Genomic DNA, 24473 nt, shown 5'->3' on the forward strand with positions numbered 1-24473 from the left:
AAGTCTGGCAGTATCTGAGGACAGAGAGAAAGAGACAGAGTTAACATATCAAGATGTGACATTTGATCAGAATGGAGAAGGAATCTCAACCCAATTTCTCAGCTGATTGCATCAAAGAGGAAAATCTCAGTTTAGGAGACTCGAGGGAGTAAAGGACAGTAATTTCCATTTATATTCCAGTCATATTCATGTTCTGTAAAATTTTATGCTACACTTAGGGATTGAAAAGTATTCACTCTGGAGAGTAAGAAAGTGTTATATGGGTTGGTAGTGGGGTATTTAGGGCAAAACCACCCACTCCCTTCCCATGACAAGTTCCTGCCTTTCAGCCTCCAGTAAAACCTCTGTGTATTTTGGGTGCAAATACATCATGTATATATCCATTAACAGACCTATGATAATGCCACTTATGCTTAACATTGAACATTAAAGGGTAATGAAGCGGTCAATGGAAAGATTCTTGGTAGTGTGGATGTGCAGAGGGATCTTGGTGTCCATGTACATAGATCCCTGAAAGTTGCCACCAGGTTGATAGTGCTGTTAAGAAGGCATACTGTGTATTAGGTTTTATTGGTAGAGGGATTGAGTTCCGGAGCCGTGATGTCATGCTGCTACTGTACAAAACGCTAGTGCAGCCTCACTTGTAATATTGCATGCAGTTCTGGTCGCCCCATTACAGGAAGGATGTGGAAGCATTAGAAAAGGTGCAGAGGAGATTTACCAGGATGTTGTCTGATCTGGAGCACAGGCCCTATGAAGAAAGGCTGAGGGACTTGGGTCTGTTCTCATTAGAGAGAAGGAGGCTAAGAGGGGATTTAATAGAGACATACAAGATGATCAGAGGACTAGATAGGGTGGACAGTGAGAGTCGTTTTCCGAGGATGATGACTTCAGCTTGTACAAGGGGGCATAGCTACAAATTGAGGGGTGATAGATTTAAGACAGATGTCAGGGGAAGTTCTTTACTCAGACAGTGGTAAGGGCATGGAATGCCCTGCCTACCAATGTAGTTAGCTCAGCCACATTAGGGGCATTTAAACAGTCCTTGGATAAGCATATGGATGATGATGGGATAGTGTAGGGGGAGGGGCTTAGATTGGTTCACAGGTCGGCGCAACATTGAGGGCCAAAGGGCCTGTTCTGCGCTGTATTGTTCATGTTCTATGTTCTCAAGGGCAACCAGGGATGGACAATAAATGCTGGCAGCAATGCCCATGTCCTTACGAGTGAATTTTTAAAAAATGGCGCTGAGGGAGTTCAGTGGAGGACAGGCAGAAGGGTCCCAACCCGAAACATTACTTTCCTGCTCCTCTGATGCTGCCTGACCTGCTGAGTTCCTCCCGCTCCACACTATGTTATCTTAGGCTCAACTAATAGGTTGTTTTTGTGTATATTGCCTTTGAGAGTTCACCTTTAAGGACTCTAAGACCCTATGACTCCATACAGAGTGTGTATATAATGCAACTCTGCCTGGCAATTGGTCTACTGTGGCTATGCAAGCTGCAAATACAGAAATTAGTTGGCTTGTTATAACGTCTGCTTCATAGCTTATAATGGACTGGACTTTTTGAGATGGGGCAGGTAGGTAAATTGTAAGGTAGGTAGGGTGCCAGGTAAATAGGATGCTAGCAGGGTGTGATGCCAAGTAAGTAGGATGTTAAGTATGTAGGGTGCCAGCAGGGTAGCAAGGGTGTGTGGATGGGTCTAGTGTTGGTGGAAGTAGAGGTTACTCAGCCAGCAAAGAAGTCAGAGGCTGTCAAATCCTAGGAGACAAAAAGGAGTTCTGATTCTGGGAGAGCAGAATGGATTTTTAGGTCCAGGATGGAAAGGTGTCAGGTTCAGTAGCAAAGGGATTTCCGGTCCTGTGGATAGCAGCAGGGGAGGAGGGAGTGTTGGGCACCATAGGGAGTTGGGGCAGAGTTCAGGTCAGGGTTTGGGAGTTGTAACAGATTTGGTGAAGATGTAGTCATTGGTCTGTGAAGGTAGTTGGGAATTCATTTGAATAGTTACTCAAGACTTAGTCTCGATATTTAATACTCTTTATCTGTCCTTACTTGGTCTGGTCCCATATGGGACTCCAGACTCACAACAATGTTATTGACTCTTAACTGCCTTCTGGACAATTAGGGATGGGGAATAAATGGTGTCCCAGCCTGCGACACTTACACCCGCTGCGCAAATTTAAAATAAATGAAAGATAAACAATCACATGTAAATCTACTCTGCAGGAGATTGGTTGAGTAGGCTTACAGCTCAAACAATTGAAACTGTATTAACAATACTTTTAGAAGAACTTGAATTGTTATCTGGATGAGAATAGATTTGATAATTACCATAGATCCTGAAAAAAAAATGAACCATGGAGTGAAAAGCAGCCATTGGATGAAAAATGCTCAATTAATTTTTCATGTTCTTTCAAAGTGAGTATCCTGTTTCATTATTTAATGTACCGTTGCTAAGCCAAGTAGCGATATTTAATGTCAGGTATGGATTCGATTTCTGACATTAATTAGCCAACAAGTTGAGTTAATTTGTTTTTCAATTAATGAACAACTCACATGAAAAAATTGCTATAAACTGCAATAAAGCAATGAGGACATCAGAGTATTGATAGAAGATTCTATTTGAGTGCAAACTATTACAGCATAATGTTTAAATTTAAAAATAATGAAGAAGAATCTTGCATTTATATAATACCTTTAGTGTGATAAACACCTGAATGTGCTTCGTTAGGGTTTTACAGAACATGTTGTTACACCAAGTCACACTAGGGTAAATTAGGTAAGATGATGAAAAGTAGGCTAAAGAGATAGGTTTTAAGAAATATTTTAAAGGATAAAAATGAGGTTGAGGGAGTCAGAGAGATATAGCAAGAGCAATCCAAAGTTTATGGCCCAGGTACCTCAAGGCATAGCAACTAATCATGGAAATGTGAAATCCAGGAGTGCTCAAGAATTCAGAAATAGATGGGAATGGGTAACTCAGAGGATTGTGGGGCTGGAGCACATTACAGAAATGGAAACAGGTCCATTACTTTATATTCCAAAGTCAGCTGGTAAAGTAGGAAACTAGGTATCAATCTTATACTTTTTGATTTGAAGAATGCAACATTACATATATCTGTGTCCTCCCAAAAAAATCCCAACATTCCAGCAGTGTTTGCACTCGTTTGAAAACATTTAAAATGAATTAACTAATTAACAACCTCTTAAAGGGGGACAAAAGCGATGGATTCAAGCCTCTACATTGACCGAAATCTTAACCCTTGCTCGAGATCACTTAGCCACTGCTACATGAATCTTTATTTGCAGATACATCGCAATCAATCTGTTTAGAAGTGCTATCACACACCTCTGGATCTGCTGGGATTTGAACCTAGGCCTTGAGCTCAGAGGTAGTAACGTTACCGCTGTGACATAGTTTTGCAGTAAGAATGAAGCAGCTAGGTAGACAAATAATTACCCATACTACACAAGAGACTTGGTAAAGTGCTGCAATTTAACACAATGAGTACAACATGGATGGAGGTCCTAGTCTACCTCAGCTGGAACAGAGAATCAAACGTTATGCTGTTGGTGTCAACATGTGCTGCACACTGGCATTGATATACCAAGCTCACACCACCATGTCCCACCACCAAATATACCATAGTGGCCCGTAAATGTGAGTTTTCTATCCAAAGGCAGTTTTTTTTATTCATGTAATCAAAGTACTTAATTAATCAATACCCTCCAGCCCTCTACCTTTAATCTTTGTAAGGTAATTATCACAATTATATAATTACTGTCTGTGAGGAGTTTGCACATTCTCCCCATGTCTGCGTAGGTTTCCTCCCACACTCCAAAAATGTGCAGGTTAGATGGATTAGCTGTACTAAATTGTCTGTAGTGTTCAAAGTGATGTAAATTAGATTGATTGGACTTGGGAATTGCTGCATTACAGGGAAATGGTAGGGGAACGGGTCTGTGCGGGATGCTCTACAGAGGGGCAGTGTGGACTTGATGGGCCGATTGGTCTGTTTTTACCCTGTAGGGACTCTATGATACCATCAAGGAGACTGTTACATGTAGTCAGTAAAATGACTACTGTAGTGATTGTAATGAGGTCAGCCAGGTGGACCTCTTAGAATATGAGTTCCCTAATTGCGGCTGTTAACCTCGTCCAATCAGGGAGCCCTGGCTGACAGATAGGAACAGGTGTATCAGACATCCTGTTCACTCTGAGAGCTGGCTCTGAGGGAGCTGGATTGGTGTTAAGGAGTCTCCGTGTGTAAAGAAAGGGTGACTTGTTGATGGGATACTGGTCTCTGTAGAGTTATATCGGCCATTATCCTTCCACCTCTATTAATTGAATAGTCAATAGTGCACAAAGCATGTCTCCAAACAAAGGCCATGGAAAGCATAAATTTCCTTGTGATGGACAGCCACATCTAAAAACAAACTGATAAAGAGGTCTCTTATTAAGTGTTGCTCTAATGGTTGGTAATTGCAAAATTTGATTTGGTCTTGCTTTCCATGGTTTAAACAGTCACACCCTGTGCCCTAAATTCTAGCTGTCAATTTCAATGAACAAACATCAATGACGGTTATTTTGTAATAAGTAATTTAGTATCCTCATGGCAACACAGTGTTTGTTGTTTGGATTCTGCTTAAGCCAATGCAGTTGTTGCCTGAGGTTGAAAGACAAAATAAATTTTATCCGCTTGTCATATTCACTTCTGACAGCTTTGCATCTTTTGAGGTTAATGAATTCTTATTCTGTCTGCAAAGTGACTAAACACTAGGAAAGATAATAACAGTCTCTGTTTGTTGCACAGGTAGAGACAGTATTTTAGTTCAATGGGATCCCATTACCAGATAACAAGAGTATTAATGAATCATTATTGTGAGGATTAACACCAGTGCATGTTTCAAGCAAACAACCAGTCAACATTTCAAACATTTCATCTAATAAAATCAATATAGTCATCTTAGTCAGAAGGAAATATTTGTATTATTTCTACCTATTAAAATTTTATCTATGAAATAGAGTTTATATTTAAAGACCCTACTTGATATAATGTCAGTAAAATTGTTCAATGTCTAAAATTACTCAGCAGCTGTTTCTACAATATTGCTTTATTTAAGCAGTCAGGGAGCATTTCTGACAGAACAGTACTGCCAATGTATGTCCATTGCAGTTACGTCCAGAAACAGTTTTTTGATCAGTGTTTTAATCGGGTTATAGTGAGCTCAGGTGAAATGTGGGAAGATAAAGCTATAAGGTTGATCGAAAAGTCAACCTGCTTGTTCAAATGCACAGACAACGGGCTTACAATAAAACAAGAAATCATCATCAATATGTAACAGTGGAATTAAAGATAAATGAATACTTTTGCATTGGTGGATCATGGTAATGGATTTCTCATTCACCTTTTCCATATTGTCACCCAGGCCAAATCATCTATTGAACAAATGTGGGGAGGTTTCAGACATGACTTATCATCTCCAGATATCCCTTCGACAACTGGCCAATGAAAAGATTAGCTCTCATGATGTTCCATAACATCTGCAAGTGAAACAGCCTCAGAAATCTCATTTCAAATAATTTGATAGTTAAATTCTTGAGAGTGAACGACACTGAGTAAAGACCATTTTTATTTTGTTTTGGACTGTGAACTACAACGGGGAGAAGATACTGCTTTAAACCATGTTGGAAAACTATATAATGAGGGCATTTGCAGTTTTAAGGACAATTTATTGGAGTACAGTTGTGAGCTATGTCCACAATGTTGTCTGATTAAAGCAGCCAAGGAGAATTTCTGACAGAATGGTACTACCTATACATATTCTTTGAAGTTTTGTCTGGAAAAACAGTTCTTTTTTGATTAGTTTTTCAATCGGGTCCAGTTATTGTGGGCTGAGGAAGACTCAGCATATGAACAATCTCATGACTGATTCCTGGACAGGTGGATACAGCCTTGGGTGTAGACAATGCAGCAAAAACAGCCAACCTGTGAAGAGAAAACACCCATCTCTTTCTCTCTTCATTCCGTGCAGAGAAGTGAAATAATATCTCTAGTAGCTAGCTATTTCCCTTACTTTTCACTGAGCTGTTTTCTCTTCACATATCTTCTTGAAAGTCAAAGGGGAAATATTATCTTCAAAGGCAGTGAAAGGGTGAATCCTTAATTAGTGAATGAAAGTCTGAGAATCAGTAAATCCACAATCTCACATCATCAGTGAAGAATTGGTAGGAGTCAAAAGAAAGCAACTCATTGACATCTATCATCCAAATTGGTCCAGAATTGTGTGTCTCTGATTTGTATTCCTTTTTCTTCCTTCCCCATTCACAATATCATGTATCTCAGTCTCTGTCTATATGTGTGTCAGAATTTTAAGAAATGGACTGGGTTTAAATTATAGAATTACAGACAAGCAATTCAACTTTTCTAATTTTTTTAATTAAAAAGGGACAGAAGGAATATGAACCTGTAAATGCTGGTTGAGGGGGCAAAGTGAAAAAGGGCATGGCAGGGATGCTGTGAACATTGAAGTAGGTACAAAAACAGAGTTGCTGGGAAAGCTCAGCAGGTCTGGCAGCATCGGTGAAGGAAAGAACAGAATTAACATTTCAGGTCTGGTGACCCTTCTTCAGAGCAAAACTCACAGAAGTAGGTACAAAGTGAGTGAGGGTTAAGAGAGGTGGATCCCTGTTATGCACTTGGTGAATCTGTGAGATGGGTGGCCATCACCGTGCTCAGAGTATTCTTACAGCAGTATTACAACGAAAGGCACCAACGCACTCCAAAGTGCATCATCCAAGTGCAGAGCCAGATGGGAAGTGGATTGCTAATGTGCCATGTACTATGATGTTGCTTTATGTTGGATGCCAAGGTCTGTGGATGGGGTGAGTGTGTGATCGCTGCCAATGGAGCATGTCCTAAGATATTAATGTCTAGTGTCCAAAATGGAGGACTAGAGCAGCAAGTGTTGAGCTGGAGTCACCAGGGAACTGCTCTCACTTTCATGACTGGAGTCGTCTCCGTCTGATTTCAATCCAACATGTGACAGAATGGGAATCTGCATCTTAATGTGGTGGGATTCGGTAATAATAAGATGTTACTGCATGTGAATGCATACAAATAAGCTTGTTGTAGCTCACCAGTGAAAGTTCCATCTCACTGTTTAACATTCAGCATGAAAATGGAATATTTTACCTCAATATCAAGAAATTCCTTACTGGCCGTCTCACACAATTTTCCCGCCTTCCTTGTCCCTGCCCAGGTCATTCAAGGGCTTGGATATTTCCGCCCAATATTTCTATTTGTAAACAGTGTCATCTTCAAAGATCCACGCACATTCACTCCCCAGCTCATTTGAACCCCTCCTTAGCACTATACGACAAACTCATCTTATCATTCCTGATCCCTTCTGCAAAAATGCAAACATTACACTGTATTAAATTCTATCTGCGACTTGATTTTCATTCTCCTGGCGTACCTACATCCAGTTGCAGTCAATTTGTATCATTCTTACTGATTGCCATTTCTCTAAGTTTTGCATTATCAACAAATTTTAAGATTGTACACTACATTGCAATATGCAAGTTATTCATATATCCAAAAAGACATGGCCCTGGCACTGATCTTTGGGGAACAGTAATGTCTATCATTCTCCAATCTAGAACATAACCACTGACCATAGTGTTGATGATGTTTAATAGGAACTACAACCAAGATTTTGTTTTGCAATGTGTAACCTCCAGCTCAGCAGTGGAAGCACTCTTGCCTTTCAGTCAGAATAGCACAGTTTAAGCTCCCATCATGAGTTAAGCACATAATATAGTCTAAGATTTCAGTGCAATTCAGTGTGTTCAAAGTTGCAGTCTGTCAGATTTTTTTGTTGCTGGTTGCTGTAAATGTATTCTAATAGCCAGTTTCCTTCCTGTCTGTCCAATGTAATGTTCGCCACGGTCCTTAAATGGAATCTGGTATATTATGTTGGTTCTGTCCATAGTGGGTAAGGGGTCTTTGGTTCTTATTATCAGTTGGCAGAGGGTTGATGTGGCTTTGTGTGCAATTCTGATGCCTCGTGGCCATAGGAGTCTTGTGGTCAGTTCAGACATATTCTTGATGTATGTGTGTCAGGGAGTACAGTATCGTCCTGTTGTTGTTTGTGTGACAGGCATAAGCAGACCCAGCTGTAAGGTATATGTTGTCTCTAAGTACTTGGTGGAGGCATTCTTCATTTTGGCGTAGCTCTAGGTTGCTGCAGTGTGTTGTGGCTTGTTTGAACAGTGGGTTACTGTTGAAATTTAGGACTCAATCCATGTGTGTGGCCTTTCTGTATACTTTGGTCAGAAATTCCCCATTGACCTGTTAAATGGCGAGCAGGGAAATACAACAAAGCTTCATTGAAGGCTACACTGATGATGTTATCCAGGAGGATAACAAAATGTTTGCAAACTAATAAACCAACTCGGTGAGCGAACCAACCACAGCCTCCACATCCTGAGCTACAAATCTACTCGAGAATATTAGGCTAACTTTTACAAGCAAACACTGCTGAATAATCTTCATTCCCTGGCACTTGTTTGTGCATAAACTAGCTGATGTGGTTCTTTTGAAAACAACAAAATAGTAACGTTTTCAAGTAATGAATAAAGCAGTTTGGGATGTTATCAGGAAGTGAGAGGTGCTGAATCAAATCAATCTTGTCCAGGTACGTGAAAGAAATGGTTTTACATAATCTTCAGTCTAAAAGTCTAATTCATATCCTGTGGTAGCTCAACAAAAGATTTTATCCAAAAACACAAACACCAGGCTGCAAGATTCAATTGGTTCTGTTTGATATTCTTTAAAGAAATACATGGTATGTGCAAAAAAAAAGCTTGGCTTATCAGAGCCTTTTATACCACTGATACATTTAGAGCTCTCTTCACACTGAAAAACATGGAAAGAATCAACAGCAAAGAATGACAGGAGATTTGACTAAAAGCTCTTGCCTAGAAAAAAAGAAAAAAATTGTGACTCTTCCAGTATTAAACAATAAAAAAAGACATGAAGCCAACTGAATAAGCATCCCTGAACGCACCAAAGGATATTATTGTGATATTGTTAATGTTTCAGCACACTTACAGGCTAGTTATATGGCACAATTTGCATTGATAGAATATATCTTTGAATCAAACCAACACAAATGACCTAATTTGAGCTGAAATAATCATAAACCAGAAACAGCAAGTTACATAATTGTTGCTGGTTGGTGTAAATGTATTCTAATAGCCAGTTTCCTTCCTGTCTGTCCAATGTAATGTTCGCCACGGTCCTTAAATGGAATCTGGTATATTATGTTGGTTCTGTCCACAGTGGGTAAGGGGTCTTTGGTTCTTATTATCAGTTGGCAGAGGGTTGATGTGCATAATTTTTGAAATACTACAGAATTGCAGTACCAAGATCGGATATATAGGGAGATACTGATTGGAATTTCAATTGCCTATGAAAGCAAGGACCTGTGTAAGGACACTTTGATAATTGTGATCTTGAGTGCTGGCACTGGATTCTAATGCCTCAAGAATCCAGTGCCATTGTCGAAGGAAGAGCAGGAAGGGCAGGGCCAGCAATCCACATACCTCCAATTTCTATTACCTGCATTCAGAACTCCTTGTGGAACTTATTGATGTACTTAGAACACCAGAGTCTCGTACTAAAACATCTTCTCTTCCAGACACTGTATCCACTCAAGCCTTAAGGGAAGGTATCCAAAAATCACAGAATCATCTGGGAATATCTGCCCCAGCAGTGCTTCTTGTTGCTCCTTTGCTTTCGTAATGATAAGTCCAGTTATAGCTGCAAATCACATTTTGAAAGGGCCCTCTGTTACTCTGTCCCACTTCTCGGATCCTCATAACATTGCTAGTTGGGCAGAGAGCTTGGGAAAATTCCTCAGCAGTTAGTTCGATTAAGCCAGAGGAGAGATGTTTGTCTACTTGAAAGTTATCGGATCTACACAGTCAACACAGTGTGGAGCTGGAGGAACACAGCAGATCAGGCAGTATCAGAGGAGCAGGGAAGTTGACATTTTGGGTTACGACCCTTATTCAGAATCCTGCTTCTGCAATGCTGCCTGACCTGCTGTGTTCCTCCAGCTCCACACTGTTGTCTCTGACTCCAGCATCTGCGGTTCTTGATATCTCCGAGTAAGCCACACAGTTTCTGTTTGCAAGTCCTAGATAAGATACAGGCTATCACTACTTCTCGATTCAACTTACAAACTAGTTCAGAAAGTAAATAAAGGCCATAAACCCAGCAGATATAATCCCATGACCTGATAAAAACATACTAACTAACTAACTAACTAACATTATTTGCAATGAGTACCTCATGTCTTGTTAAGGATAGTTTTTTTTAAATGCAGGTTGGGTTATCAAGCATGTCAATGAGCATTTACTGTCAGCATTCATTGAGAATTTTAGCCTAAAATGATCCAGTGAAGTGAAGCTGTCTAGGTTAACGAATGATGGATGAAAAATTAGGTTTTATGAGTTACGTTTAATCATTTGATAAGATGATGTTTTTAAGGTTGTTTATGGCCTAACTCCAACCCAAATTCAAGTCACGAGCATCCTCCCTGCGACTTTCACAGTTAATCCACTGTCCTGTAGACTATTCATGTTCCTAATATGTACTTTCCATGCCAAGAGAGAGGAACTAATAGTCAGGATGTATGATGTGAGAGCAGGGATAGAAAAGGACATATGTGAAATGGTAGTATAAGGTGGAACAAAAATTGCCATCAGTTAATGGCATACCTTGGACTTAAATACCCCTGAAGACAGACATTGTGGAAATGACACTGGACTAAATTCACTGAACATTTGGGACTCCAGAAACCAATTGAGCCAAGAAACGGCTGGCTGGGACAGACTGGGAAATATGCAGGCCCAGGGGAATATACAAACAGGGGTGAGCGTGCAGAAACTAAAGGAAGACCCCACTTCATGCCCCGGTTTAAACAATGGAATCCAAACAACTTCAACAACTTCAGACCCTCTGGAACCTGCAGAGGCACAAAATTATACAATGTTCTAGCCAGTGCTCAGGCACAGAAAATACCGAACGTTCCACACCACTGCGCTACATGCAAACTTGTTCCACATATGGATGTAAAAACATTCACAACATTATTCAAACTTGAACGAATACCCATCCAAGGGAAATACCTTCAACACCATTCACCCCTATCAAAAATCTATTCACACCTACTCCAGTGCTCAGGAAGCCCATTCGGCCCCAAGAGGAGGAACAATAGCTCACAGATTTGGGAGGAGATGAGGGAGCCTGCAGTTTGGTACAACTGGACACCTTGAGCCCAGCACAGCAGAGAAGGAAAGAGAAATAATGATACCAACAATGCACCCCATTCCAACACGGTATATGCTCTGAGGTGGGCTCTGTGAGGAGAGTCCAAGCGAGAGGCAGGCCCCGCTCACAAAGGGAAGCAGCCCTTGCAACCACTGAACACCAGCGATTAACCACAAACTCTACTCGATATCCAGAGGCAACTGAAGGCATCCAGAGACATAAGACACCGACCGAGACAACACCAGCAACATCCACCACCATTCAAGACAACACCTGCTCGCAAGGACCCAGAAAAGAAATAAAATCCAAGGCACTCACCAGTTTGGTCTCATGTGTTTAATTGCATTAGCAGACACCACTAGACTGATTGTAACTGGTACTTGCAGCCCTTTGCAGAGTCCCGACTGCGGACAAGAGTCACTCAATTGTATTTTCACATCAGGCGTGAGCCTAAGGTCATCGAGACCCTCTAACCCAGCGTGGCTAGTCCTAGATAAGGGAAGGTGGGATTTGGGATGGCTAATGGTGTAGGGAACCTTTCAGGAAGGGAAGTGGAATAGGTCTCTGCAGGTTCTCTCTCTCTTTCTCTCTCTCCCTACAGCCCCCCACTGTATCTATTTACCAGTTGTATCAAGTCATGGCTGCAAGGCTTAACTGGATGCCACGTTAACTGGGATACAGCTCTCAGTTAGAGATAGGCAGTTTTCTTTTGACATTCACTTTCTTGTTTTCTGCAAATATATTAAATTTTGCTTGTTGTTCAATAAAACCAGAGTTTTCTTTGCCTCTGAACATCTACCTCCTGTGTTTCGTACCACACCACATTCTACCACATAAGCCCAGTGTTGGAACCCGGGAGCTGTTGCACAATAAACCAGGCAGCACTTCCCACAATAGACTGGAATGTGTGAGGAGAGACAGAAGGAGATAAAAGAAGATCCAGGCTTAATTGTAAAAGGCCAACTCACTCAATCTGAATTCTTTTCTCAGAAATTGAGAATAAAATGATGAACCATGTATCCTGTCCTTTTACTGATCTGATTTACCTGTGGTCAACTGCCAAATGCAAACATAACCTGGATTTTTGTCTCCCCACACAGCAGCCCAGATTTGTATTATACAGTGTGGATTTCTCTGCTCCTTGATATGGTAGGAGCAACGGCAAAAGATTTGGGAAAATATAGCGAGGATGGGAAAAGAAATAGCATCTCAATGTCAAGAAACAGAAAGGGCAAAACTCAAAGGTAAAAATCAAAAAGGGTGAAACTAGAAAGGGCTATCTGGAGGGAGAGAGAAATAGAAAGGGAGAAGCACAGAAGGTCAAAGATAGATGCTGAAGCAGAGAGGGAAACAGAGTGGGTGAAACAGAGGGGCGAAACAGAGAGGGTGAAACTGAAAAGGGAGGAAACAGATAGAGAAGCAGAATGGAGAAAAAGAGATGGTGATGTTGAAAGTGAGGAAGAAAGGAAGTGTATGAAACAGAGAAGCTGAAACTGAGATAGTGAATTGGAAAGGGTGAAACAGGGACTGAAATGCAAGAAGATAAACAAAGGGGCAAACTGAGAGGTTTAAACTGAAGGGGAATAAACAGAGAAACAGAGGGGCAAACCAGAGAGGGCAAAATAGAAAGGGAGAAATGGGGTGGAAAAGCGATGGAGATAGACAGAGAAACAGGGAGAAATGTAGTGGTCAAGACAGTGTAGGAAGAAAAGAGAGGCAGAACGAGGAGGAAACAGAGAAGGAGGTATGAAAAGGGTAAACCATACAGGGAGAAACAAAGAGGATGAATCTGAAAAGGAAAAGCAATGTGGTAGAAACAAGATGGGTAAAACAGAGAGCATGAAACAGACCCCCCTAACTGCAGAGGGATAAATAAGGAAGATGATACAGAGATAATGAAACAGAAGGCAAGAGTAATAATAGATCTTATTGTTAATTGAGCTGTTCAGAAATGCCATGATACATCTCTGAAGCAGGTGGAACTTGAACTCAAGTTGAAGTTAACAGGGCTGTTAAGAAGGCATACAGTGTTTTAGCTTTTATTAATAGAGGGATCGAGTTCCGGAACCAAGAGGTTATGCTGCAGCTGTACAAAACTCTGGTGCGGCCACACTTGGAGTATTGTGTACAATTCTGGGCACCGCATTATAAGAAGGATGTGGAAGCTTTGGAAAGGGTGCAGAGGAGATTTACTAGGATGTTGCCTGGTATGGAGTGAAGGTCTTACGAGGAAAGACTGAGGGAATTGAGACAGTTTTCATTAGAGAGAAGAAAGTCGAGAGGTGACTTAATTGAGACACATAAAATAATCAGAGGGTTAGATAGGGTGGATAGGGAGACCCTTTTTCCTAGGATGGTGACGGCGAGCACGAGGGGGCATAGCTTTAAATTGAGGGGTGAAAGATATAGGACAGATGTCAGAGGTAGTTTCTTTACTCAGAGAGTAGTAAGGGAATGGAACGCTTTGCCTGCAACAGTAGTAGATTCACCAACTTTAAGTACATTTAAGTCGTCATTGGAAGCACATGGACTTACATGGAATAGTGTAGGTGAGATGGGCTTGAGATCGGTATGACAGGTCGGCACAACATCGAGGGCCGAAGGGCCTGTACTGTGCTGTAATGTTCTATGTTTTATGTAAGTGGGGACACTGTCACGCTGTCACAAGAGCCCCAAGGCAAGTGGTATATTGACCTTAATTACAAGCAGATTTGAGTTCAGAAGTATGGATGATTTACTGCAGTTAATAAAGCACATGTTTTTTCTCGATGGAGTTCAGCGGAGGATCACCAGGCTGGTACTGGAGATGAGGAGATATTCCTTTGACTGGGCCTGGAATAACTAGAGTTTAGAACAATGAGAGTGGATCTAATTGAAATGCATAAAATTCTTAAAACCTGAACAAACTAAGGAGGATCTTTTCCCTGGTCGGGAAAGCTTGAACCAGGGAACACAGGCTCAGGAAATGGAGTCGGTACGTTAGAACTGAGAGGAGGAAAAATTTCTACGCTTATAGAATTCAGCTCCATAGAAGGCTGTGGAGGACAAATCGCAAAATACTTTCAAAAAACGAGATAGCTGTCTATATATTAAATGGTGTGGTAGAGAAAGAGGGAACATGGCATTGAGATAAAGGATCAGCCATGGTCATATTGAATGTTGAAATAGCTCAAAGGGTCAAATATCCTACTCCTGTTCCCAGTTTCTATGTTTCTATGAGTGCAAGACAAGAAGCTATACCAAAATGTGTGGAGCTGGAGGAACACAGTAGGTCAGGCAGCATTGGAGGATCAAGATTGTTGATGTTTCGGGTTAGGACCCTTCTTCAGAAGAAGACACTAACTCCAGCATCTGCAGTTCTTACTGTCTCTTCACCAACATGTGTCCTTTTCCAGCAATGCAGAAGTGAACAATGAGAAGTACGTGGATATAAAGTGCAACTGAACAACTGGTGACAATAATAAGAGGCAGCAGTCAGAAGCAAGAGAAAATCAATTTGATAAAAATAGACTTTAGAAAATCTTACTTTTGATGATATCTTTTGTGATACATCATTGGAGACACAATTTCATGTGCTTCACACTAACAGTGCCAGCTTTTAGAGAATATCTCGTATGACCATTACACAAAAAGGCTCTAAATTGCTAGCGATTTAACAGCAACTTACAGTGAATGGTTTAAAGGGCTCACCAGAAACTTGTGACAGAAAAAAATAAGTGTTAGAGCTTGTTCAAAGGATTATGTAGCTATTTTTCACATCTTCAGACTCCATAGTTGTAGAGCATCCTAACTGTTATTCTTGTTTACTTAACGAGGAGGATTTGTATTAATGTTCACAATATAAAACAACCAATCTTCCCTCATTAATAACAACAAGAAACAAATACTGACATATTGAAACCACGTAATATGATTTGATATTGTAGCACTAACCATCTCAACCCTCCAACAAGGACAATTCTTCGTTTGAACTGATTGTGTGCATGAAAATATTTCAGAAATATTCCTCTGCCTTAACAAAGAGGAAGTCAGTTTAAATATTGGGAGTGCCTTTCTCTCTCATTTCTGTTGTTGTAATTTCTTCTGATAAGATTCAATAATGTGCAAGCAAAGCTGTCCAAAAGTCAATACAGGGATGATGGATTTTAAGCAGGTTATTCACTGAAAGGAGTAATTTCATCATCATATTTCAAAGGAGAAGGTGCTAGTGTTATTTAATCGCTACGATTAAATTATTGTGTAGACTTTCAAAAAAAAGAATCAATCTCAAAACAGAGGTTTATATCAATTACATCCCTAACAGCATTGACCTTTAGGACAACCCTTACATATGGTAATAATAGAAACACAGCTTGTGAAGAGGTTGACGCAATGAAAATGACAGCATTGTTTCCCATGCATCGTTATCAGTAGTTGATATTATGTCCACTACATTCTGAAACATCTTTCGAAAGATTGAGTAACTAATTCCACATCTCATTCTTGAGAATCTGCCTTTCAAAAATAAAATTGCGAAATTATTTTTCCTTAAATATAAAGAGAATGCTGGAAACATGCAGTATTTCTGTCAATATCCAAAAATCATAAGTGAATACTTCAGATGGGTATTGATGAAGGGCACCTTCCTGAGACGTTAATCAATATTTTCTTTCAGAAATTGATGAGCATCTGAATAAAAACCGAAAGAACTGCAGATCCTGTAAATCAGAAACGAAAACAGAAATTGCTGGGAAAGCTCAGTATGTCTGGCACCAACTGTGGAATGAAATCAGAGTTGACATTTCTCATTTGAGGAAGGATCACTCAACCCGAAACTCTGATTTTTCTCCATTGATAAGCACCTGTTTATTTCTTAAATGTCGTCTATATTTTCATTTCTCGCTCTTACTCTAAAGAATTTAAAATGGCGTTCTTTAAAAGATCAAAATTGAGTTCACTCCATTCACTTTATAAGTTAGTGATATGTTTAACCCAATTCAGAGTTCTAAACTATAATAGCTTGAAAATTCACAAATCTTCTCCCAATGGATTTAAGTCTATTATGCTAAACTTCAAATAAAACTAACAATAAATGCAATAGATAGATGGATGAGGACTGCTAATGGGTATAACCTGTACAACAAAAACATTTCTCAAACTAATGTGGCTATTTTCATGGAGAAAATAGCTTCACTTTGTGTGTTTCATCTATTCAGACAATTTTGCTGAATGACAAGTCGTTTGTTTTGTGTATTGTCCCTAAAAGTTTCCATACACAAAATTTGCATAGAATTGAAGAATTATAGAATAGTAAATGCTTTCATTTTCAGGATTTATTCTTTTTCCTTTTGTGAGCAGGAGTCAAATATATTGCAATCTTCCAGTTCTCTAGCACTTCTTCTATAGCTGAGCAGAGTTAGAAAATGGTGGTCAAAGCCCCTGTAGTCTCCAACTTTCCTTCAGTCCATTGAGACTAATGGCTTTCTAATTTGAAGAGTGCAAGGGCTGCACTTTTAAGAATTGTTATCCGATTTGATTTCTCCTACACATCAACCTTTACTGTGATACTGGTTGTATTTTTTATTCAGCTGTAATGTTCTCATTTAATAGTTCACAAGGAAATTGCCATTTTTGGTTCTCAATTACCCGTGCCTTTCTTTTGACTATTCATTGACGAATTACGTCTAATATACTTTATTTGGATTATATCTCTTCTGTTACATTTATTCTATTCTCATATTCTACCTTTGCCCCTATCATTACTTTGTTTTAGCTCTCCTCTGTACTTTCTGTAGTCCTCTAATGACGTTGACATATAGCTCCTGTTTCTTTTTTAATTCCTTATGTCTTTAGACATCCAGAGAGCCCTTGATTTGGATATCCTCCTGAACACTCACACCGAAACATTTGCAACTTGTATCTGAACAACTCCCAATGCTCAATTACACGAAATTTGCTACAATTCACAGCACACTCTGATATTTGTCACAGCCATACAATGCTCTGACAGCTGTCAGATGTTGAGATGTTCCCCCACGGAATTAAAAGAAGAAGACAACCCCACAACAATGCAGACAGTGGGATTCTAGGGTAGCATCACTCCAGTAGCAGCTAATTAAGCAGCCACCACCAGGACAGCCATCCAATTGAGAATAGCAGCCCATTCCCTGAATAGAGGGGTTGCATCTCATGGGCCTCTTAAATCCTTACAGGACCTGCTACTTAGGCTGTGGGATGAAGGAGAGACATGATGAAGCACTCTTGAACACAATGCAGGTTGGTTTCATATAGCTGTGGCCAGACAGGGTGGACTTGGTGTGCAAATTCCAATAGCAGGAGCTTGCCATAATCAGTGAGGTGTACATTAAGCACCCTCTTCCTGCTACTCACTGGAGCCAACTAGGAGGGTCCACAAGGAGCTGCGGATCCCCTAGCATGGGTAAAATGCAGCAGGTGTTTACAAGTGAGCATCAATCGGGCAGTTATGTGCCTCAACCGGTCACCACGTTGAGGTTCCAAGTGCTGATGATAAGCTGTGGTCACCAGAAGGCTTTGTGCTCTCCTCCCAACACCATCCCTGACATACAAACAGCACCCTTGGCATTCTGACAAGGTGATTAATGGCTTGGCTTCAGGCTGAGAAGGTGATCCTTGCTGTTTTCACTCAGTGGTATTGATGCTTCTGTTGTCAAAGAATGATTTTTCTGTAATTCAGGAGAGAGAGTTGTGCTGTTTTGTCTTCTGTGTAAGCTTTGTTTGTGATATCTGCAAAAGTTACAATCAGCAAACAGGGTTCAAAAACGTACAATCTGGGTGAAGAGAAAGAGAGAGGAAGGCACCCAAGCCTGGTCTTGTTACTTCAGTGTCTTAGCTGCTTAACCAATTCTGCTAAGGGGTAACAGCTGGTGAGATCAGCTGGCTGACAGTGGGCCAGAATCAAACTTGATCTGTAAACGTCAGTACCATTCCTGGTGGCCTGTTTCTCCACAAAGGTAAGTATTAAGGCTCAGCATACTCATTCTCAAGGCACATTTATGTTAAGACTTAGAATTTTTACCTTAATTTTGAAGAACTTCAAGATGGACAGCACTGCTATCTCACAGCGCCAGAAACTTAGGTTCGACTCCAGCCTCAGGTGACTGTCTGTGTGGAATTTGCACATAGAAACATAGAAGATAGGAGCAGAAGGAGGCCATTCGGCAGTTCGATCCTGCTCGGCCATTCTTCGCAATCATGTCTAATCATCCAACTCAATAGCTTAATCTTGTTTTCTCCCCATAACCTTTGATGCCATTCACCCTAAGTGCTATATCTAGTCGCCTCTGGAATACATTCAATGTTTTGGCATCAACTACTTCCCATGGTAATGAATTCCACAAGCTTGCCAAAGAACTGTCTCCTCATCTCTGTCCTAAATCATCTGAATGCTCATTTTGTGACCCATAGTTCTTGGCAGACCCACTATCAGGAATATCCTCCTTGCATCTTTGGGTCTTTGTGCATCAAAATTATAATCTGCTGCCCGAGCAAATCCGTATGACATCTTCATTGGGGTTATGCTTAAGGCAATCCTCAGCATCGACCCTTTCAGACCATTAGCTCCCTATACAACACAGATATTTTAAAATGCCACCATTAATGTGCTACTCCATACCATACAAGGAAACTTTCAACTCTGTTTTTTGCTTCTTCTTCCTTGACCACAATCTCCTTCAAAATCATCCCAACCCTCCATCACCACTCTCTATCTACCAACAAATGGTACTACCAACTCTCCATCACTACTTACTCTGCCACCAACCCTCCATCGCCACTTACCATATCGGCAACCCTCCATCACCACTTACTGTATAGCCAACCTTCTATCACCACTTACCCTATCACCAACCCTTTATCACCACTTACCGTATCGCCAACCCTCCATCACCATTTACCGTATCGCCAACCCTCCATCACCATTTACCGTATCGCGAACCCTCCATCACCACTTACTGTATCACCAACCTTCTATCACCACTTAACGTATCGCCAAACCTCCGTCACCACTTACCGTATCACCAAGCCTCCATCACCACTTACCGTATCGCCAACCCTTTATCACCACTTACCGTATCACCAACCCTCCATCATCCACTTACCGTATTACCAACCCTTCTATCACCACTTACCGTATCGCGAACCCTCCATCACCACTTACCGTATCGCCAACCCTCCATCACCACTTACCTTATCACCAACCCTCCATCATCCACTCACCGTATCACCAACCCTTTATCACCACTTACCATATCACCAACCCTCCATCACCGCTTACCGTATCACCAGATACCATTGCCTTGAGTAAGCAGACACTTCCTGCCCCGCAACACCCTTTGAAATATAAATAGGAAGTGCTGACAATACTCTGCAGGTTTGGTTGAGTCTGTGGAGAGAGAAACTCAGTTAACCATCTGAATTGGATATCACTTCTTCAGAGACCACAAACTCCTGTAATCATCCACCAACACTTCAGTTTCCGACTGAGTTTGTGAGTGACTGTTCCCTCTGTCATGGTAATAATGATTAGAAAATAAAATGGTTCAAGAGTCAAACTGGTATCCATCCAGCACTCTTACTCCTACCCTGGCATCAATCACTCATGTCTTAGTTCAAAATCAGATCTTGATCGTGCCACATGGTAACTTCGAAACGTATCACCATTCCTTTAGTGTCAATGCGTAAAAATCCTGGAGTCCCCTCCTTCATGGCATTGAAGGTGTGTACTCAGCATATGGACTGCAGTGGTTCAAGAGGCAGTTCCCCACCACCAAAGACATTTTTCCCACCCCACCATTGTCTGCCTTCTGGAGAGACCACTCTCTCCGCGACTCCCTTGTCCGCTCCACATTCCCCTCTAACGCCACCACACCCGGCACCTTCCCCTGCAACCGCAGCAAGTGCTACACCTGCCTGCAAAGTACCTCCTTCACCCCCAACACAGGCCCCAAGGTGACTTTCCACATCAAGCAGATGTTCACCTGCACATCCACCAATGTGGTATACTGCATCCGCTGTACACGGTTTGGCTTCCTCTACATTGGGGAAAATCAAGAATAGGCTTGGGGACCACTTTGCAGAACATCTACTCTCGGTTTGCAGTAAACAATTGCACCTCCCAGTCGCAAACCATTTCAACTCCCCCTCCCATTCCTTAGACGACATGTCCATCCTAGGTCTCCTGCAGTGCCGTAATGATGCCACCTGTAGGGTGCAGGAACAGCAACTCATATTCCACTTGCCCAATGGTATCAATGTGGATTTCACCAGCTTCAAAATCTCCCCTCCCCCTACTGCATCCCAAAACCAACCCAGCTCATCCCCGCCTGCCTAACCTGTTCTTCCTCTCACCTATCCCTTCCTCCCATCTCAAGCTGCACCTCCATTTCGTATCTACTAAACTCATCCCGCCCCCTTCACCTGTCTGTCCTCCCTGGACTGACCTATCCCCTCCCTACCTTCCCACCCATACTCTCCTCTGTACCTATCTTCTCCTCTATCCATTTTCGGTCCGCCTCCCCCTCTCTCCCTATTTATTTCAGAATCCCCTCCCCCTCCCCCTTTTCTGATGAAGGGTCTAGGCCCGAAACGTCAGCTTTTGTGCTCCTGAGATGCTGCTTGGCCTGCTGTGTTCATCCAGCTCCACACTTTGTTATCTCAGATTCTTCAGCATCTGCAGTTCCCATTATCTCTGACCACAACTTTCTCAAGGGCACCTTGGGATAAGCAATAAACACTGACCCAGCCAAGAGTACTCACACCCCATGAGTGAAAAGAAAACAGCTTTTTCCTTTGTAGAATCACCATTGACTGAGAAATACTTGTATACTCAAGGGCTATTTAATGGCTCTTTTGCAGAGATCATTTCTGTACTCTTATACGTCAAAGTCAATCATCTCTTCACAATGAAATAAATGTAGGAGCTGCTTTAAGATTGGATGGATGAAACATTCTAGGCAAAATATAAAATTACTCTGATAATTGTGGCTCCCATTCAGTGACTGATTTTGTTCTGCATTAGCTTTTCCAGACTTATTGTACACACTGCAGACAGGAATGTTTAGCAATCTGATGATTCAATTTTGCTAAATCAACAATTTACAGTGCAAACCTTACAAAAAGATTGTGTGTTGAAAGCTGGAGATGAAACAGAAAGCACAGTCAAAGCCTGGACCTCACAATCTACTCAGGTTTCTGGGCTGTTGAAAAGAATGGTACAATAAATTCAGATTTAGTAATTTTTCCCATGTTACTCCATGTAGTTTTATTGCCATGCTTAAATAATGAATTCTTCTGTTTGGTCTCAATTGCCACTGCTCCACTTTCCTTTTCTAATATTATTTTGCATTGCAAGAGAGCAGAAAGCTTGATCACATGAAGAAGGACAAGGCATATGGAGTACAGCTGATCTGCCAACTACAAGATACCTGGGTAAGTAGAAAGACGATTTTTAAAAGAAGTGTTTTTAATCACATATTTTACACTGATGGCAATCAGATGTATTGGTGACCCTAATTTAATATAATTTTTTAAACAGAGGGGATAATTTGTAGCCTCCAACGTTATTGTCCATTTTTGTTCAAAACAGTTACAAAATTCAAAGATCACTTTACGTTTCAACATCAACCGACCCCTGAAAATGACACCCAAATCTTAGTGATTTTATGTAAAGTTTTACCATTAATGCCAAAACCAATAAAAAGCTGTTTCTGACAATATAGCATTAATTTCTCCAATAGATCACATACATTGTGAATTTTAAGGTTTCTGAATGTGATCATTAATAAACCTTTTTAACAAATGATGGGTGATAAAATATTTCAACTGCAGGTTGTTCAATTGTTCATCATTTTAAATAATTAAGATTTGATTGGCATGTTAAAAAATAATACTAGTATTTATCCTTGCTGCTCCAACAAGCCCAAAATAACTTCCTTGTTATCACAAACCAAAGTTTGATTTGGAATAAATCCGCCCACAATCTGTAATGGTTACAGTAATTCCACCTACTGCATTTGTTGACAAATTCTTTGTTTGCTCATTCTCTCTGTGGGAGATATTGTAAAATGCTAATCTGGCTTTTCGTTGTTTTTACTCAATTGTATTTTACTTTCATGTTTCCACCTTTTCAGTGGCAAGGAAGCAAGAGACATAATATTGCTTTTGTAGTTCTTTGCTAATTTCTCTCTAACTCGATGACATAAAGATTTTTTTAAATGAAAAAACCTATACAAAAGTTATTTCTCAAATGCCGTTACCAAGTTTGAAAAAAGTAGGAGAGAAGAGGATGTAAACTGCAAAAATATAATTTGAAATTTAAAAACCTACAAACTGTCAGAGAGACAGACGTCTATACAGATATCAGGCTCTGAAAAGAATATAAAGCCAAAATGATTGAGCCTTGACTTTGGCAGAAGTGAGCATCTAAATGGTGAATTTTGAAGAGGGCAATATATTTGCATCTTTGAAGGAGCAGACACCATATTTTTACACATAATGAGGTTGTACTGATAAAGTAAAAATAATAAGTAAAGCTAAAATAAAAATTTAGGGAAATGGTAACAATAGCAAGATAATTTAAAATTAATTAACTTAAAAAATTAATCCAAATGGGCATCATAGATCTTCATGCTATTTCACTTGTAAATTCAAAAAAGTAACATAATTTGCTTTTATAACTGCATCTGTTTTATTACGATTATTCCAAACTAGCAGAATTTTAAAAAACAAAGTAATGAAAAAGCTATTCAAAATTATGAGAGGCTATGATGAGGTAAGGTGGAAGTATAACTGATGGCTAGTCAGTCTGCTACTAGTGGACATATGCTTAAGATCATATGAAAAGAACAAAGGGGAAGTTAAGATTTAGCTCATTGTTAGGAAATGAAATTCTTCACATAAACAGTGATTGGAGCAGAATACATAGTAGCTTTGAAACATTAATTGTATAACATTTGAAATCAAAAGAAACTGAAACATACTGCCGGGGAAGGAAAAAATTAAAAATGGACTAGGTAGATAGTTTCTTTCTGGGAAGCATGCTGATATGATGATTAAAATCAATTCCTTCAATAGTAGATCCATATTATTTTATACAATAATTTGAAATGGGTGGTAGCAAATCAGCAAACTTCATGATGAGAAAATTGAAGTTGTCTGGTCAATGATGTGAAGAAGCTAGAGAAACGACGATTATGATAATTATGAGGTGATATGAAGAAGTTTCAAACTTAGTACGTGTGTTGGCAGAGTAGACAAGACAGAAACTAATTCTGCCGAAGGAGTCAACCAGAGGACACGGAGTTAGGACAATTGCAAATAAAAATTCCAAGGAGCAAGTTAAGGAATGTTCTTAAATGCCTTTGCTAAATGCAAATGCATTCTGAGAAAGGTGTTGGAAGCAATGTGACTTCCAAAATAAAATTGAATGATGCCCCTGGAAAAGAAAAATTGGCAGTGCAATGGGGAAGGGACAGGGGAACAAGACTAACTAAATGGTTCTTTCAAAATACCAATGACCAAATGGTTTCATTCTGTAACCTATGACTCAATAACTCATTCCTCTTCATGGAACTTTGCTGTTAAATGTCTTCAGTATTACATCAGCAACTCCACTTCAAAGTGCTTTGGGAAATCCTGGAGTCTTGAATGTCATTATCTAAATGATTCAAAGATATTAAAGTTACCGCTAACCTAAGACCTGATATTAATTATTATGCTTATAAATCTCCATCAACACAGCAATGAATACTAAATTATTTTTGGAAAACCAAGTGTTACACATTAATAAAATATTAATCACTTTTTTATTCTTCATGGGATTTGGACATCGCTGGCTAAGTCAGAATTTATTGCACATTCCTACATGTTGATGAGAAGGTGACTGTGAGCTGCCCTCATGAAACACTGTAGGGTGTGGGTACATTAAAAAAAAGTGCTGTTTGGAAGGGAGCTCCAGGATTTTTACCCAGCAACAGTGAAGCAACGGCAATGTAGTTCCAAGTTAGGATAGTGTGTAGCACTGAGAAGATCTTACAAGTGACTATGCTCTCATGTGTTTGCTGCCCTGGGTTTCCAAGGTGGTAGATTTCAAAAGTGTTGTGGAAGGGCTTGG

General features: G+C 40.3%; 1 protein-coding gene across 1 annotated transcript in view; it reads left to right on the forward strand.

Moving 5' to 3' along the window:
- zpld1a (zona pellucida-like domain containing 1a) overlaps positions 1-24473 on the forward strand; it is a 76564-nt gene that overhangs the window by 6987 nt on the left and 45104 nt on the right. The window contains exon 2 of the mRNA XM_048541194.2: positions 21714-21790. The gene's annotated coding sequence lies outside the window, so the exon portion shown is untranslated. The remainder of the gene's footprint in view (positions 1-21713; positions 21791-24473) is intronic.

Source organism: Stegostoma tigrinum, chromosome 12, assembly GCF_030684315.1.
Source record: "Stegostoma tigrinum isolate sSteTig4 chromosome 12, sSteTig4.hap1, whole genome shotgun sequence".
In the NCBI taxonomy this organism is placed as follows: domain Eukaryota; kingdom Metazoa; phylum Chordata; class Chondrichthyes; order Orectolobiformes; family Stegostomatidae; genus Stegostoma; species Stegostoma tigrinum.